Source organism: Arvicola amphibius, chromosome 2, assembly GCF_903992535.2.
Source record: "Arvicola amphibius chromosome 2, mArvAmp1.2, whole genome shotgun sequence".
NCBI lineage: Eukaryota > Metazoa > Chordata > Mammalia > Rodentia > Cricetidae > Arvicola > Arvicola amphibius.
Window position 1 is genome coordinate 96,052,192 of NC_052048.2, and position 16,303 is coordinate 96,068,494.

The following is a 16,303-nucleotide window of genomic DNA, read 5'->3' on the forward strand; positions in this document are numbered from 1 at the left end:
TTACTGAACTTAACAGTATTGGGAAAGTACAGTCATGTATCTTGTATCTCTCAGCTGAGTTGTAAGATGTTTTTCTTTTGGAGCTTGTGGTGGTTTGAATGAAAATGGCCCCTATAAGCCCATAAGAACTGGCACTATTAGGAGGTGTGGCCTTGTTGGAGTACGTATGACCTTGTTGAAGGAAGTGTTTCTCTGGGGGTGGACTTTGAAGTCTCAGATGCTAAGCCAGGCCCAGTCAGCCCAGTCAGTCTCTCTCTCTCTCTCTCTCTCTCTCTCTCTCTCTCTCTCTCTCTCTCTCTCTCTCTCTCTCTCTCTCTCTCTCCATGCTGCTTGCAGATACAGAAAAAAGACTTTCAGCTACCTCTCCAGCACCATATCTACCTGCATGCCACTAGGCCCCACCCCCATGCTGACTAAACCTCTGAACTGTATGCCAGCCCCAAATAAATGTTTCCTTCATAAGAATTCCCATAGCCATGGTGTCTCTTCATAGTAACAGAAACCCTTATACAGTACTACAGATGTAATGCACTATTGAGAAAAACTATAAAGACAAAATGACCATCACTTTACATCAAGGGTTACACAGCTAAGACAACATCGCATGGATCCACACTTCGTCATAGATGTTTTGGCAGTACTAGGACAATGTACTTATTTGGCATTATTTTATTTGTTAATTTTAGCATTTTTTGTCACTTTATAATTTGGGTCCTGATGCTTTTAGAAATTTATATCAATTTATTTTAGAAACTTTTCTGTTAATTTATGCATTTAGCCTTGATTATATTCTTAATTATTGAGAACAGATTTTTTTTTTTTTTTTTTTTTTTTTTTGGTTTTTTTCGAGACAGGGTTTCTCTGTAGCTTTTGGAGCCTGTCCTGGAACTAGCTCTTGTAGACCAGGCTGGCCTCGAACTCACAGAGATCCGCCTGCCTCTGCCTCTCGAGTGCTGGGATTAAAGGCATGCGCCACCGCCGCCCGGCCTGAGAACAGATTTTTGATCCTAACTAAGATGTTTTGAAGACTCTGAATACAGTTCATATTTTCTAGACTAAATGTTAGAAACCTACCCACTCCCCAGCATAAATTGTTATTTACTGACTTATTTTTAAGGGTTGAGGACAGTGTGTTTTCTTCCAAGTGCTCTGAAAGCTACATCTCAGAAGTTTTCATATTTTAGGGACATTCCTGTGACATACTTTCTTATCTAACACATTATGAAAGGGAAGCCCAGCCAATCACCTTGTTTGTAAGGCGTGTCCTGCTTAGGCTAATGTTTACTTATAAAATCTTGCGGGTGGGCAGCCCACCTTCTCTTTGTTTTCCTGCGCTCCTCACTGGAACCTTGGCTTTTGTAAGTTCCCTTTTCTTTCCTTTATTAAAGCAGAATATTATATATTAAAGCTAGTCTGGTTAATCATAACTGCCGATCGACCATGCCCATTCAACATTATACATTTTGCTTTGAACATGGAGAATGTGTTTAACTATCTGCACCTGTTTTTACAAAAGGTATCCATCCAGTCTCACCATTCTGCAAGAATCTTGATGAAAATGTTGCCTCTGGTAAAATTCTACTCTGTTCTTCTTACATCTTGGTAGACATGCGTTAGTTTTGTAGAAACACTGGTCAATTTCACCAATTTTGATCTTATAACAAGGGTTTGTAAGACGATGGTCATGTTGCAGCTAATTGCCACAGCAGCACTCTGAAAGGGAAAGGGGAATGTTCATATTTTTCAGGTGAAGAAACAAATCTCAAAGGTTAAATTGCCCAAGATAATACAATTAGGCCAGTATTAATATTAATGCTGGATTAATGCTGTATGCCAGCTGTCATGTTTAATCTTTTCACACCCCTGTGGAGTGTTATCCTCATCTCACAGACATCAAAACAGGAGTTTAAGGATGCTGAGAACCTTGCCTGGGGTAGGCAAAGCTAGAAAGCAGTAAGCAGATTTCCCAATTCTCTCATTTTCTTCAAGCTCACATTGAATCGTGTGGTGTGGAGAACAGTCTCAGGTAAATGTGGATTTGCATTTATAATTCCTGACTTTTGTATTTGACTACTAAGCTTCAGTCTTGTTTTGGGGGAAACACAGTGAAAAGTCATAAAATAATGTTACAAATAAATGAATAATTAAAATTTATTATAAGGAGAGATGATAAATTCTATGTCACCAGGCCTCCAGTGTTACCTGAGTTGGCATGCATGCTAATCATACTGAACATGGCACTTGTCACACCATGAATCCTAGCTTAGCTTGGACTATGTCAACTACATACTCAGTACCTCATCCTTGCCCCAGGACATTTCCACCCGGGTGCAGTTTGTACTTTTTCAGATAATGGAATATAAACCCCAAAGTTGTAAAATATTTTTTTTAATAATACACACTACAGAATCAGAAAGATAAAATTTTTATTTTGCTTTGAGACAGAATCTCATGGGGTTCCTGTTGGCCTATCGTTTACTAAGTAGCAAGAATGACTGTGGAACCCCTGATCCTTCAGCCTGTCTTCTCAAAGGCTAGGATTACTGGCATATGCCTTGAAGCCCAGCCTGTAAGTTTTGTTTTATTCTTTTTTTTTTTTTGGTTTTTTTTTTCAAGGCAGGGTTTCTCTGTAGCTTTAGAGCCTGTCCTGGAACTAGCTCTTGTAGACCAGGCTGGTGTTAAACTTACAGAGATCCACTTGCCTCTGCCTCCCGAGTGCTGGCATTAAAGGCGTGCGCCACCACTGCCGGGCTGTTTTATTCTTTTTTAATGTTTTGAGATTATAATATAATCAAATCATTTACCCCTTCCTTTTCCTTGCATAAGATTCTCCTGTTTAACTCCCTTTTGCTTGCTCTTTTTCTAATTCATAGTCTATTTTGTTTATTGTCACACACACAAACACACAAAACCCAAAACATATAAATACAGTCTCCTCAGGTTGTATAATGCTACTTTTATGTATATATTTTCAGGGATGACTTTTGGTATTGACTACCCAATGGGTGTGGCCTTCGCTGGAAATGACTATTTCTCCTACATCAGTATTCCTTACCCGTTTGTATTATTTGTGTAAGACTGATGCCTTGTGAGCCTCCCTCTTCCTGTTAGCATGATTATCGGTGTCATCCTTCTTCATCTGATGTGTAGATGGCCCCTTTAGCGATACTTTATAGGTGTAGCTTCTGACATACTTAGGAGACACAATCTCCTAGCAAACTCCCTCATACTCTGGCTATTACCATCTTTCTACTCCCACTTCTGAAATGATCTCTGAGTCTTAGGAACAGGAGTTGTGTTGTAGATTCATCATTTGACTTTGTTTCAATATTTTTAAAGAATTATGTTTAAGGACAGTATATTGCCCAAAGTCCTATAAAACAGTAACCCACTGTGTTTGTTCAAGAGCATTCATTTGCAACACTATTGTTGTATTTAGATTTCATCCCAGCTGCCTCTATGATCCTTGAATGCAAAAGTTCTGGTCATTGCCATTAAGTTTAGAAAGAACAAAAGTCATACCCATTGTTCCTAGACTGTTTGATATATTCTGATATGCATCATATATATCCTTCAAATTTCTGTTTATGGATATAAATTTTTTTTTAATTTTTGAGTGCATGATAATACTCAGATATTTTGTTCATAGTTTTTAGTCTTCTGAAATTTGAGATTTAAATTTCTTTTTTTTTAATTTTTATTTATTTAGAACCAGGCCATTAGAAAATTAGTGAAGATAATGGATAGCTAAGATGTTTTATCTAATACAGCAGAGACAATTCACTGGTGTTTGTCAAATAATTTTCTTCACAGTAGCCAATTATGTCATGTTTCTTGGTTGACTGCCTCTGTGGAATGGGAATTTTAGTTCATTAAACAGAAGATATAACTAATAAGAAATAGTGGTACAAGTATAAACAAATGCACTCAACAACTGATTCTTTCATCCTAAGTTTTGAAGCATGAGTCTAATTTCTCTGGCCATATTTTACTCACTCTACTCTGGTCCAATTTCCTAATGTCCTGGTTCTAACCTTCATTCATTTGTGTCCTCTTAATTCCAATTCTTTTCAGCTTGCCATCTGCTATACTTTGACCTCTGAACACATTTCTAGAGTGCATAGCCCAGCAGCTGAGAAAACAGCAATAAATTCCTCGGCATTTTTTATTTATTAAGGATTTAATAATGGTGGGAGCTATTTTAAGATATGTGTGTGCATATGTCCATGAAATAACATGCATATATACACACACACATGTATGTACACACAAACATTCTTGTAAATAGTAGAGCTGCATAAGTAAATATTTTATAAGTGGAAAAGTGTAATTGTAACATAGAAATTTAGTTTAAATCACTATTTGTTCTGACTTTTTTTTCTTAAATTTTGTTTTTTTGTGTGTGTGCCTAATTTGGATTTATCATATTTGATAATTATTATTATACATATTATTCTCTATAACCACTTTTAATTTTTGTGGGTCAATTTCTTACTCTTTTTCCTAATTCTGCCTATGAATTTCTCTCATATATCCCCTAAGTCCCCATCTGTTTCAAAAATTTAAATCATGAGTAAGAGGCACATGCTTTTTTCAATGAGAGCCATATCTAGGCCACCTTATGTCCTTGCTAGTAAGGAACCATAGCTTAAGAGTCAGTCTCAACTCAATCCAGGTCAATTTAGACTCCCCCAGTGGGCTCTTTGATTTTCTGGGGCTGGACTAATGTCTCTTCTCTCCATTAGATTAAGCTCCTAAAATCATTCTAATAGACCTATTTTTCTAGGTAATTGGACTCCAGGAGATGTATTCTTGCTGCCCTGAATTCATATTTTATTTCTGCAGTTTGAAATTATTCTTTCACAAGGAGAGAATCAACACCACTATACAAAGATTTTTATTTTATAGGAAAGCTAGACCGATGACGAGAGAGTCTACACTGAAGGGATTTTCTATTTGTCATGTATCATTTTTTGACTTTCCCCAAACTGGTTAAAATATATAGTAGTTTCTTGTTTGTCTGATTTTGCCCCAAGGTTGCATCTCTAAAAGACCTTTGTAATCAGTCCTCAGCCTAACTCAGTTGAGTCTAGAAGGGTTTCGATTGCTTATTTAATACCACATCCATATTTAATGTGTATTTGGTTAGGTCTTCCTAACTGCCTCCCTTGAAAAAAATACATCTTTAGACAACATATTTCTGCCAATGCAAAGAGGTTTAATTAATCTTAGATTCATCGCAATGCACCGGAAATGCTGTGGTTCATTGTAATAGTTTCTAGTGCTCAGGTTTTTCTTAAGAAAAGAAAAATTTAAGTAGACTTACACTAATATTATTTTGAATAAGCCAGTATTATCACACTTTGGACCCATTAGGATCCATCAATCTTCAAGATTCAATGTATTCAAAATACTAAATTGTATTTTAATACAACTATCAATGTTGTTTAATACAGGTCTGGCAATTATGAAATCCCTAACTAGAAGAAACCAAAGCTAATATAGAGTACATAATTTTCCAAAACTGAAATCATTTTCTTCAGGGAAGCCAAAAGAAAAAAAAATCCCTAAATATCATTCTTACCATCATATTGCAAATAGTTTCCATGTAATGATGAGGTATACTCCTTCAGGTTTACAGATGACTGATGAACTTGCTTCATCTACTTGTTCAAATTAATATGAAAACTTTGCTTATAGAAGTGTGCACGAACTAAATTTCATAAGCAAAAAAAAAAAACAAAGGAAGAAAAGAGAAGGGAAGGGAAGTGGAAAAGACAGCATAGGAAGGAAGGGAAGGGGAGGGGTAGCAGGATGGGGGAAGAAAAGGGTACAGAATGGAAAGGAAGGAAAGGGGAATGGAGAGAATATGAAGGTTAAGAAGGGAAGACATGGAAGGGAAGGGACAGGGAGGAGAGGGAAGAGACAGGGAGGGGAGTGAAGGGAAGGGGAGTGAAGGGAAGGGAGATAGAATAGAAAGGGAGAAAGGGAAGCCAAGGGAAAGAAAAAGAATACTTCCTTACGGTCTACTTTCTTTGCTATAGTTTCAGTTAACATTCAAATAAAATATGAAAATATTATGGAAAACATTCCAAAAGTGAATGATTTTAATGTCCTAAATAACATGATTTTGTGAATAGCATTATGGAATGTCCCACTCTTTCTCTTAGCATACCCATGCTGTATATCCTACCCACCCACTAATCATGTAGTAATGTCCCACTCAGTATTAGATCCACTTTGATGATTCCAACACATATCTAATTCTCCTAGGTCATTCTAAGTCGTTGTTGTTAATTGTTTACTAATCATAACTTAAACTATCATGGGTATGTACATACTGTAAAAATCAATGTGTAGTATTAAGGTTTAGCGTTATCCATGGCCTGTCTCCCACAAAGGGTTTTTTAAATAAAATCCACAGGACTAAAGAAAGGTTTCCTGCATTGTGCCTGCCAACTAGAACCACATTGTATCTTAAAGTAATTATTTTGTTAGAGAATGATGCTGCCCATCAATTATTCACTATCAGTAAGAACAAGGTCACATAACAAATTCATTTTGGAGTCTCAAGGATGTGGAGAAACTTGGAAAACATAAAAAAGTTTTTCTTATGCCATATTTATATATGAATGTATGTTTTTTGGAGCCAACAATGGAGTAGTTCGTGGAAATACAGTTTTGTACAATGCAGAAATGAAAAGGTTGTGAGGTTTTTCAATTGGTGCATTCCCCAGCCTTCTGGATTACCTACTTAATTCCTAATTACAATAGCAGATCCAAATCACACAGTGTTTGGCTATGTTTCCTTTGGTTAGCAGAAAGTGGATTACATTGATATTATCACCGAGGAACATCCAATCTATTAGCCTATCACAATGAAATTATGGTGTTAATCTTTTATCACTTCATTGAGACCACAGTACTTCTGAAATCATTGAGTTACCTCCCTGAGATAAAAAAAAGTTTCAAACACTTGAAAAAAAATCAGTGACAAATCTCTAAGAAAGCTAGAGTGTAATGATTTTAAACAGGACAAATTCATATATGCTCATGTTTTGGGTACTTGGTCTCAAACTTTTGTTAATGGTTTGGATGTTTTTGGAACTCTTGGAAGATGGCACCCACTGCAGGAAATAAGTCAAAGTTGAACCTTAAAGGTTCAAGTGATTCTTGATGCAGGTTTTTTTTTTCTTCCTGATCACCACAATGTCAACAGTGACTATGCCTCACATTTTGGCCCCGTGGAGGAAACCACTCTACCTGCATTCCCTTACACGGTGAGATAAAGTCCTCGATATCATGAGTCTACATGAAGTTCACTTCCTTGTTTTATGGTTTTTTGTTTTAGGTGTTTTGGTCTTAGTGACATGAAAGTAATCAATACAGGAATGATTTTAAAAGATAGAATTTCCCTTCCATTGGCCTTGGTCCTGAGTATCAAATCTAACATATAAACTTAATTCACTCCCTCTCCTCTCAAACCTTTGTATTCCCTTTTCCTACTTACTGTTGGGAAAGTGATGGCAGAAAAAGAAGTCTTTGCTTGCGTCCTCCCTTCTTCAATTCATCTTTTTTTTTTTTTTTTTACCACTTATACAGTGTTCCTGGCTTCCTGATTTCTTGGGGATATAGTTTGCTGCATGTAAATACATTTAAACACTTGAGTCTGCCTATAGGGAAGGGATCACTGCCAAATTTTACCTAACTTTGATCTGGCTGAGCCTATTTACTTTCATCCATCCAACATTCCCTTTCAGAGACCTCTATAACCATGCCCCACCATGTCTACTTAAATGCATAATCAATTTCAACAAGTACATCTTCATCTCCTTTGCTAGGACTTAGGCTCATGACTTTACAAGAGACTTGCAAAATCAAAATATACTTAGACACTTTCATTTTATATTTTCCCCTCCTTCTTCTAAGATGTCGCTCCTCCCTTGTTTATAGTTGACTCAACTCAGAAACACTGTTTCCTAAGCAGGTGAAAGTCATGTGAAAAGCTATGCCAATGCCCCCATGCTTCTGGCAAATCTGCGGCTTTCAAAATTCAAATTAGCCAATAACAGGGATGTTTGATTCAATTTCTGGTCACACTGTGACTTTTTCCAGAGATATCTACTATTTACATAACTAATCATATGGGGAGTATTGCTATCTTGTGAGATTCTAGAACTGGCAGTTAAAATAAGATGAACGGAACAAGCACATCTCTGACTTTCCACAAATATGACAAAAGAACAGAATGTTTTCTCTATGCTTCTTCAGTGTCATTGGTTACATATACTGATAAAAGCATTGTCGGCTTATATTTTTTCATATATTCTAATGTGCACTAAAATATGATTCACAATGGATTTTGAATCAAGTTAATATGCTATAAACATATTTTTAGATCTTATGCATTCTTACTGGTTAGCTACAATTTACATTTTTATATTTCTTTACACATCTTATTTTAGTAAACTAGTTGTCTTAGTTTGCATTTAAACACTATGACTAAAAGAAACCTTGCGAGGAAATGGTATATTTGGGTTACCTCTCCCCATCACATTCCATTCCTGAAGGGAAACAAGGAGAGTTCAAGTGGGGTCACATAGAAAACTCCTCACTCACAAGAGACTGGTATAATTTTGAGAAGCTAGCAGATACGTGTTGTTAAGAATGTAGGGAAATTGGAGTCCTTGGGCATTTTACTTGGAAAGCAGAATTGGGAAACTACTTTACAAGAAGAATCATGCAGTTTCCCAGAAGTATAAATTGCTAGGTCTTCTGCTAGCTAGTTATTGAAATGCTGAATCAGCCTGTCACCCTTTAAAATAGTAGGTGTGGACCTAGAGGCCAACTATGGTGTCTAACACTCAGTACTGAGTTGGAGACAGAGAAAGCCTTTTTAGATGCAAACAAGGCTCAGAATACAACTTAAAGTTTTGTGAATTATCATGCTAGAGCACTGGTCCTCAACCTTTCTAATGCTGCCACCCTTTAATAAAATTCCTTATGTAGTGGTGGCCCACCAATCATAAAATTATTTCATTGCTTCTTCCTAAGTATAACTGTGCTATTGTTGTAATTCACAATGTTAATATCTGATAAGTAAGGTATCTGATAGGTGACCCCTGTAAACTGACCATTCAAACCCCAGATTGAGAACTATTGTACTGGCACAGGAGACTTGATCCAGCTGTGGGACCTAGGCACCATGTCCTGCCAGGTAGGGGACTGCTTTTGACTAGACCTGAGTCCCATTCTATTTGAACCAGGCATCTATTAAAGCATCATTACCATATACCTTGGACATCTGTCTCTTAAGAACCCAGAGTTTTAAGTAGGGACACTGAGTAAGGATGAAAATAATAGTATCTACTTTAGCATATCATTATGAGGATAAAATGGATTGAAGAATTTAACATCCTTCTAATGGCACCTCCCATGCAATTGTGAATTTCTAACTGTTTACTATGTTTGTTTGGCATCAATAAAGAGCACTGTCTCTTCCTGGAGAGCTTTCCAAACAGGCAATCAACCTTTAACTCGCTCGAGGTAACTGAAAATGTGCGCTTTTCTTTCCTTCCTGATGAAACACGAGGGAAGCAGAAAAATAAAATAATCTGCTCACATATTTTTAGCAGAATCATAGAATGGAAGTTTGAATAAGAAAACAAATAAATTATATGTAAAATTCCAGAACCAAAATACATTTTAAGAAGTGAATTCATAACCATGAATATCAAGGACAAATCCAAGAGTATGGCAGAAGGACCAAAGATAAGAAAGAAAATATAGTACTTATAATCATTCAGAAATAGTCTGGGAGGAGGCTATTGGTAACCTAGTGTTTCTTCCCTTTCGTCAAAATGTAGGATTGATGCAAAGGCAGTTGCAGGATTTTTCCAAGTCTAGAATAAAAATGAAAAAGAAATATTAAAAAAAGCTTTGCTTCTCTGTTTCTCTATCTCCTTGGTGAATTCAGCAATGATATTTTATTAGCTGCTTAATGGTATATTCCATACCACTGGGCTATTGCTAAGTGAAGGGCTGTCAACTTCTGTATTGACATTACATGTTTGGACCATGACCTTCTCTGAATTCTTATACAGGAACTTAATGGTCTGAACAATCCATGCTAAATAGGCAGTAATGTGGAGATGAGATAGGCTCAGGAATTGCAGTGTGCACTCCATTGTGACTTGAGAAACACAAATGAAAAACAAAAGCAGCAACTACCCTAAAATGATGCTGGGAACAAAGTGTTATCCTTACCAGTGAAAATCTCCTTTAAGCAGGATTCTCTGGGCAAGTACACTATTCACGTGTCTGGGAAGAAGACAATGTTATGAATGGAATAATTAAGCCCAGAAGAGTGGAAGAGGAGATCTACTTATTTTCGGTTGAACCTAGCATGTACATTTGTAGAGGGGCAGTATATCTACATTTTTCATGTCAAATTTTGTGGGAGGACTTTGTAGGGGTGATGTTGAGTTGAAATGTGGCCCTTTCCTTTGAGAGGAACAGAGCTAGCTGGCTTATGAGTGAGATATAAAGAGCGTGGGATGAGGAGGAAGACTTGAACTTAGATGGGTAGTATGTGACATGCAAATGATGAATGATAAGTCCCTGGCACCAAAATGTTGGCAAAGAACAAGCCAGATATTGGAGTACCCTGTCCCTGAAGGGCAGAGATACATGGTGACAAGATAAAGTTAGAAAAGGAAGAGGATGTTCCATGTTGACACGTGACTAGTAGGAAAGATGCAGGTGGACAGGTGAATCCCGTATCAGGGGTAATTTCCAAATGCAAGACTCTAGGTAAAAACCTACAGTGATGGTTTTGTTCAGTAGATAGTTATAATCCAACTCATAATGACTTACACCCACAGATTACTGCATCACTCAACCTTCACCAAGAAACTTCTTTTGGCAGAAGATAGTGATTAATACTGAGACACTCAATTGGCTAGGGTGCAAAGACTAAGAAACTACAGAATTCTCAGCACTGAATGGAATATATGTATTAAATCTGCCCCTAAAGGGCACAGGAATCATTGTAAAAGGGGCAGGCAGAAATAGCCTCAGAGGCAGTGGATGATTGAAGGAGAAAGAATTTTCTGACAACTTCAAGGCAGTCATAAGTATAAACTCACAGAGAATGTGACAGAATGCCCAAGACCTATGTGAACACTAGCCTGACTAAATCCCAGAATGCAGAGGTAAAGGAGACACAAAGTCCAGCATGAGTAAAGGGATATTGGCAATTGATTGCTATTCGGAGAAGGGGAGTCAATTTGCTGTAAGGCTGTGGTCTCTGATTGGTTGACCACACCCTAATGGATGCTTTTACACCCAAGACTATATGTGATGCAGAGGTTGGACTCATTGGTTCTTTGTTGTTGTTGTTGTTGTTGTTGTTGGTGGTGGTGGTGGTGGTGGTGGTGGTGGTGGTGGTTTATTGGTTTATTAGTTTTCTTAAAGGCACAAAATTGGGTGGATATGGAAGAAAGTGAATCTGAGAAGAGGGAGATGAATATGATCAAAATATACTCAATATCTGTAAGCACCAGAAAGTTGAAAGCCAGTCCACATGGATAGTAAATGATGCTTTTAATTGTGTGGACTCAGGTTCTCAAAGATGGAGCTATAAATCTTCCAATTACTTATTTTAAAAAAGAAAAAAGGAAACAAAAACGAGAAATTTAAGTGACTTGGGCAAACTGGTTAATCTGTAGCCATACATGCTTCAGAATCACTTTATTAAACTGAGTATCTTAAAAGTCCCAGTGATGGATGCATAGCAAGAAATCAATAATGCCATGTTATTAATACAATTAATATGTTCACTATACCATATATCTCCATATATTCTTTTTTAAAAGGCTTTAAAAACTTGTTTTGTAGAGATTACATCTCAATACTACTAGAAATATTCTAGTTCCATCAACATGTTTTATATAAATATTTCCCTCTACATTTTATCTCTCAATTTTTTAAGTCTGGGGGAAAATCCTTAGATAGCAGAAAGGAATAATTTCACCATGCCTTCAATTCATAGGCTGGACTTCTAGACCCCACTCACTCACTCTCCAATTAATGAGCTTATTTTTATTATTATTGTTACATATATGTATAAATAAATATATAAATACAACCCATTGAGACCCTTTAGTATGTCTTGTAAGGATATGATTAACTGATTACTTAATAGTGCGTGAGTTGGATTTAAAAATTCATCATTTACAGGAAAATTCATTCTTTCAAGTGTACAGTACTAATAGCAAATCAGATTAAGACTAACCACGTTTTTCTTTGTGTGTCTGTGTGTGTTCAGATATGAATTTTTATATGCCCGCTATATCTAATTTTTTCGAAAAATTATCTCTCAGGGGAAATTGAGAGCTAGAGAGCTTACAGAAATTCTCCGGTGTCCAGTACCATCTCTGGGGTTTCAGTTACACAAACCATGGCATGCATTTTTTGTTAAAAGCAGTTTTCTTTTAAAATGGTTGGAGGTCATCTTAACTAATGACTGCATGCTTGAGCAAGAAGCACTATTACTTTGTGACAATCCTAGCCAATGAGAAAAACCATGTTCATCTTTATTAAAGTCTTTTCTGCTCTACTGTTGTAACAAACCTCTGCTTGCTTATATGACCACTGGCAATTACTGGCATAACTTCTCTCTAGCCACTGTTTTTCTCTTTGTAGTAGATAATACAAATGAACTGTATTCATCCACTGTGGTTACAATAACAAGATACGACAATCTGAGTACTTAATAAATAACCAATCTTATTGCTCACAATCCTGGAAGATGGAAAATTCAAGATCAACATAAGATTTGGTGTCTGGTATCTGTTTTATTTTCTGGGTTACAGATGTAGACTTCTTGCTTTGTCCTCCCATGGTAGAAGGGCTATCTGACATTCTGGCTCCTCCTTTTGCAAACCAATTTGTATTGATTACCTTTTAATGTTTTGATAAAACACCATTACCTAACAACCTATAAGAAAAAAGCATTTAACTGGCCTCATGTTTTCAGAATGTTAGCGTTCGTGGTGGCAGAGTGAAGACTTCACCACAGAAATGGCTGAGAGTTCATCTCTCAAACCACACATAGAATGCGAAGTGGCACATTGGAATGGCAGTCTTTCGAAACCTTCAAGCTTCCCCCTCCCCACAAGGCCACATCTTCTAATGCTTCCCAATAGCTCAACCACTTGGAGACAATTTTTCCAACATTATCAGCCTGTGGGGGACATTCTCATCCAATAACGCTGATGAGATGCACTCAGGATATCTCATGTGTGAATAATCTGTCCTTGGGAGTAATGCGAGTAGATTTGGGGTCACAGAGCTCTCTATGACCTGACATTCTGCAGGAAATTATTAATGTCTATCCACCTTTCCATAATGAAAGAATTCTATTAAAAGGAGAAATCATATTTTTATGCTATATAAATAGGGCTCATCACATAATATTATATAATCATTTGATTTGTGGTTCTATGATGAGGTCATTTTGTGTAGTTTTTTTTTAATAGTTACTTTCTTCCCCAAACTCTTCTTAAACTATATCTGCTAGAAGTGGCAAACCTTGTAAGGAAAAGCATGGAGTAGCAAACAAATGGACAAAGATAACTTACATGAGAATTAAACTATTAAAGACATTCCTTGAAGCACCATTGAGAACAAAGACCTCAGTGTTGGTAAAGACAGCCTTCCAATCTTGTGCCAAAGAAATTTTTAATGGTAAATGTTTTATTGTTAGAAAAGCATTATAGTGAATGTCATCCATTTGACATGATCTGGAAAAGAGTGTGTTTAGCTCCGAGGATGAACCACTGTCTAACCATTAGATAGAAAGACTGGGGCTGAACTTGCCTACTGTTGCTTTCACCTATGACCCTTTGATTTATGAGGCTGGTGGTAAGACTGAGCCTCTTCTGAGAAGAAATTCACAATAGGCAAAAATATGCACACACAAATGTGTATGTATATGCATATGTAATAGGTATCTGTGATCCCACTTACGATCCCATATAAAGATATTTTGTGTATGTACATATTATATTGTGTATGCTGTTTTGGAAAATGTCTTCAAAGAATTAAGTGTCAATAGTAAAATAGTATTTTTTATTTGCATAAAGAGAGAAATTACAAATTTTCTCAGTACCCTCTAAATTTCAAAAATATTTGGGTTGATCTTTATTAGTAGATCTCTACCACAGTTTCTTGGATTATTTATTCTGATGAAAAATAGATCTTAATGCTCTGAAGAGCAGAAAGTAAGTTCTTGCCATCTGGGGTTGTGCATAAAAATTAGGACAATAAGGTTTTTGTGTTTTGTAAGATAATACAATTTTATGTGATGTTGGGGCTTTTTATATTTCTAGCATTCACCAGCATTTCTGTCAGGAGGCATCTTGGCTTTCTAAAGAGATTTAAGATGGCTCTTGAAATAGTCATCACTGACTTAGTCCACAGCAAGCATTTTGTGTTTTTATATACATTAGGTTACTCCAACTCAGTGCCTTCTTCCAAATCTACCTATGCCCTATAAAGCTTGCAGATAGAAGGGAGTATACTCTTTTATTAAACACATTCTTTGTGAATCCCTTTGCTACTCTTCTTGAGGGTTATGTCATAAAGTATGAACGAGGTGCTCTCTGGGATTGACATTGTCTTGACTAGATGAGTTTATTTATGTCCAGAATTTATGCACTTCTGAAAACAAACAAGAAAAAAAAATACTGACGGAGACGAGTCAGGCATTCCTTCCTCACAAGAACCTTTGGAATAATTAAATTCATACAACACATTGGTCTCTGTTTATTCCCACAGGCCACGTACACCCAGAGACAGTAGAGACAGTGAGTTCCTGTGCTCCAGCTCTGGTTCTTTGAGCATTTTCATTTGTCACATTAGGAAGTTTTCTCAACTGCAGATCTGTAAAATATACATTTTGCTTTCTGTAAAAATCATTTATTATTTAAAATTCTAGACAAGATGCTGCAAAAGCATCTCAGAGAAACAGCACAAGGGAGTTAAAAAAGGCAGGAAAGTTGTATTTGAATGTATTTTGTGTCTTTGAAGACAACAAAACTTTGTTCATCTCCCTGTCTCTAAGAGGATGGAGACAAGATTGGTAGGTGGTAAAATACTCTAATTAAAGTGCTTGGATTCTGTCACCATGACTGTCCTGTGGTTCAAGCATGAGGAGCATCTTTGACTTTAGAAGTTATTTGCTTATTTTTTAAAAACATAATGAATATTTGCCTGTGTGGTTTGTAGGGATATTCTGAGGTTCACATTTTGAAAAATTAGGAATAGCTTGGAATGCAAAAAGGAACTCTATGAAAATGGCTAACTTGCTGAACAGAAAAATAATATTCTCATTCTTTTCCTAATATTATATTGTGCTTTGAATTAATAAGTATAAACATACTATTATTGCTCAGCTTGACTTTTGAAAATTGTAACAGATCACTGTTTGTGGTTTAAACTAATTGATAATATTAAATGGCAATAATGGTAAAATAAATTCTCTAGATTCTATGATGTCTTTGCAAAACCATGGCTGTATTCTTAATAGTATTAGATTTAAAAACATAACAATCAAGAAGCAAAAAGTAAAAGCTGGAATAACCAAATCAAAAGCAGTCTTGAGTAAAATGAACGTTGCAGTGGGTATTACAATGTTTGACTTGGCCTAGACCATGATGCTATTGATCAAAATATTGTAGAGGAATAAGAGCAGAACAACAGAGACCCAACAAGTCAACCTTCACACCCATATCCAGTAGGTCTACAATCAAAGGATTGAGAAGATATTGGAGGAAGGATGGTCTCAGTCCAGATGCATAAGAATGAATGTAGACCTTTCAATCTGCCAGTTTCAAAAATATTAACCCAGACTTGAAAGTCATGAACACTGAGATGTAAGACAAAAAATTATGAAATTAGTAGATGAAATGAGGGAAGATGTTTTAGGAGTATAAGAGGCAAGCCTCTTTTTGAAAGTTTTTAAAGTCTCCTTTCCTTATATTTATTTATTTATTTTGAATGTGTATGATTGTTTTGCCCACTATATTTCTATGGATAGTGTGTATGCAGTGCCCTTTGAGGCCAGAAGAGACAGTCAGATCTCTAGTTTGAATTAGAGAAAGTTGTGAGTCACCATTTGGTTTCTGGGAATCATACTTATCGTTTACTTTAATTTTTTTTACATTTTATTTTATTTATTTTTTTCTCATTTTTTTATTAAAAATTTCCATCTCCTCCCCTCCTCCTCCCCCTTCCCTCC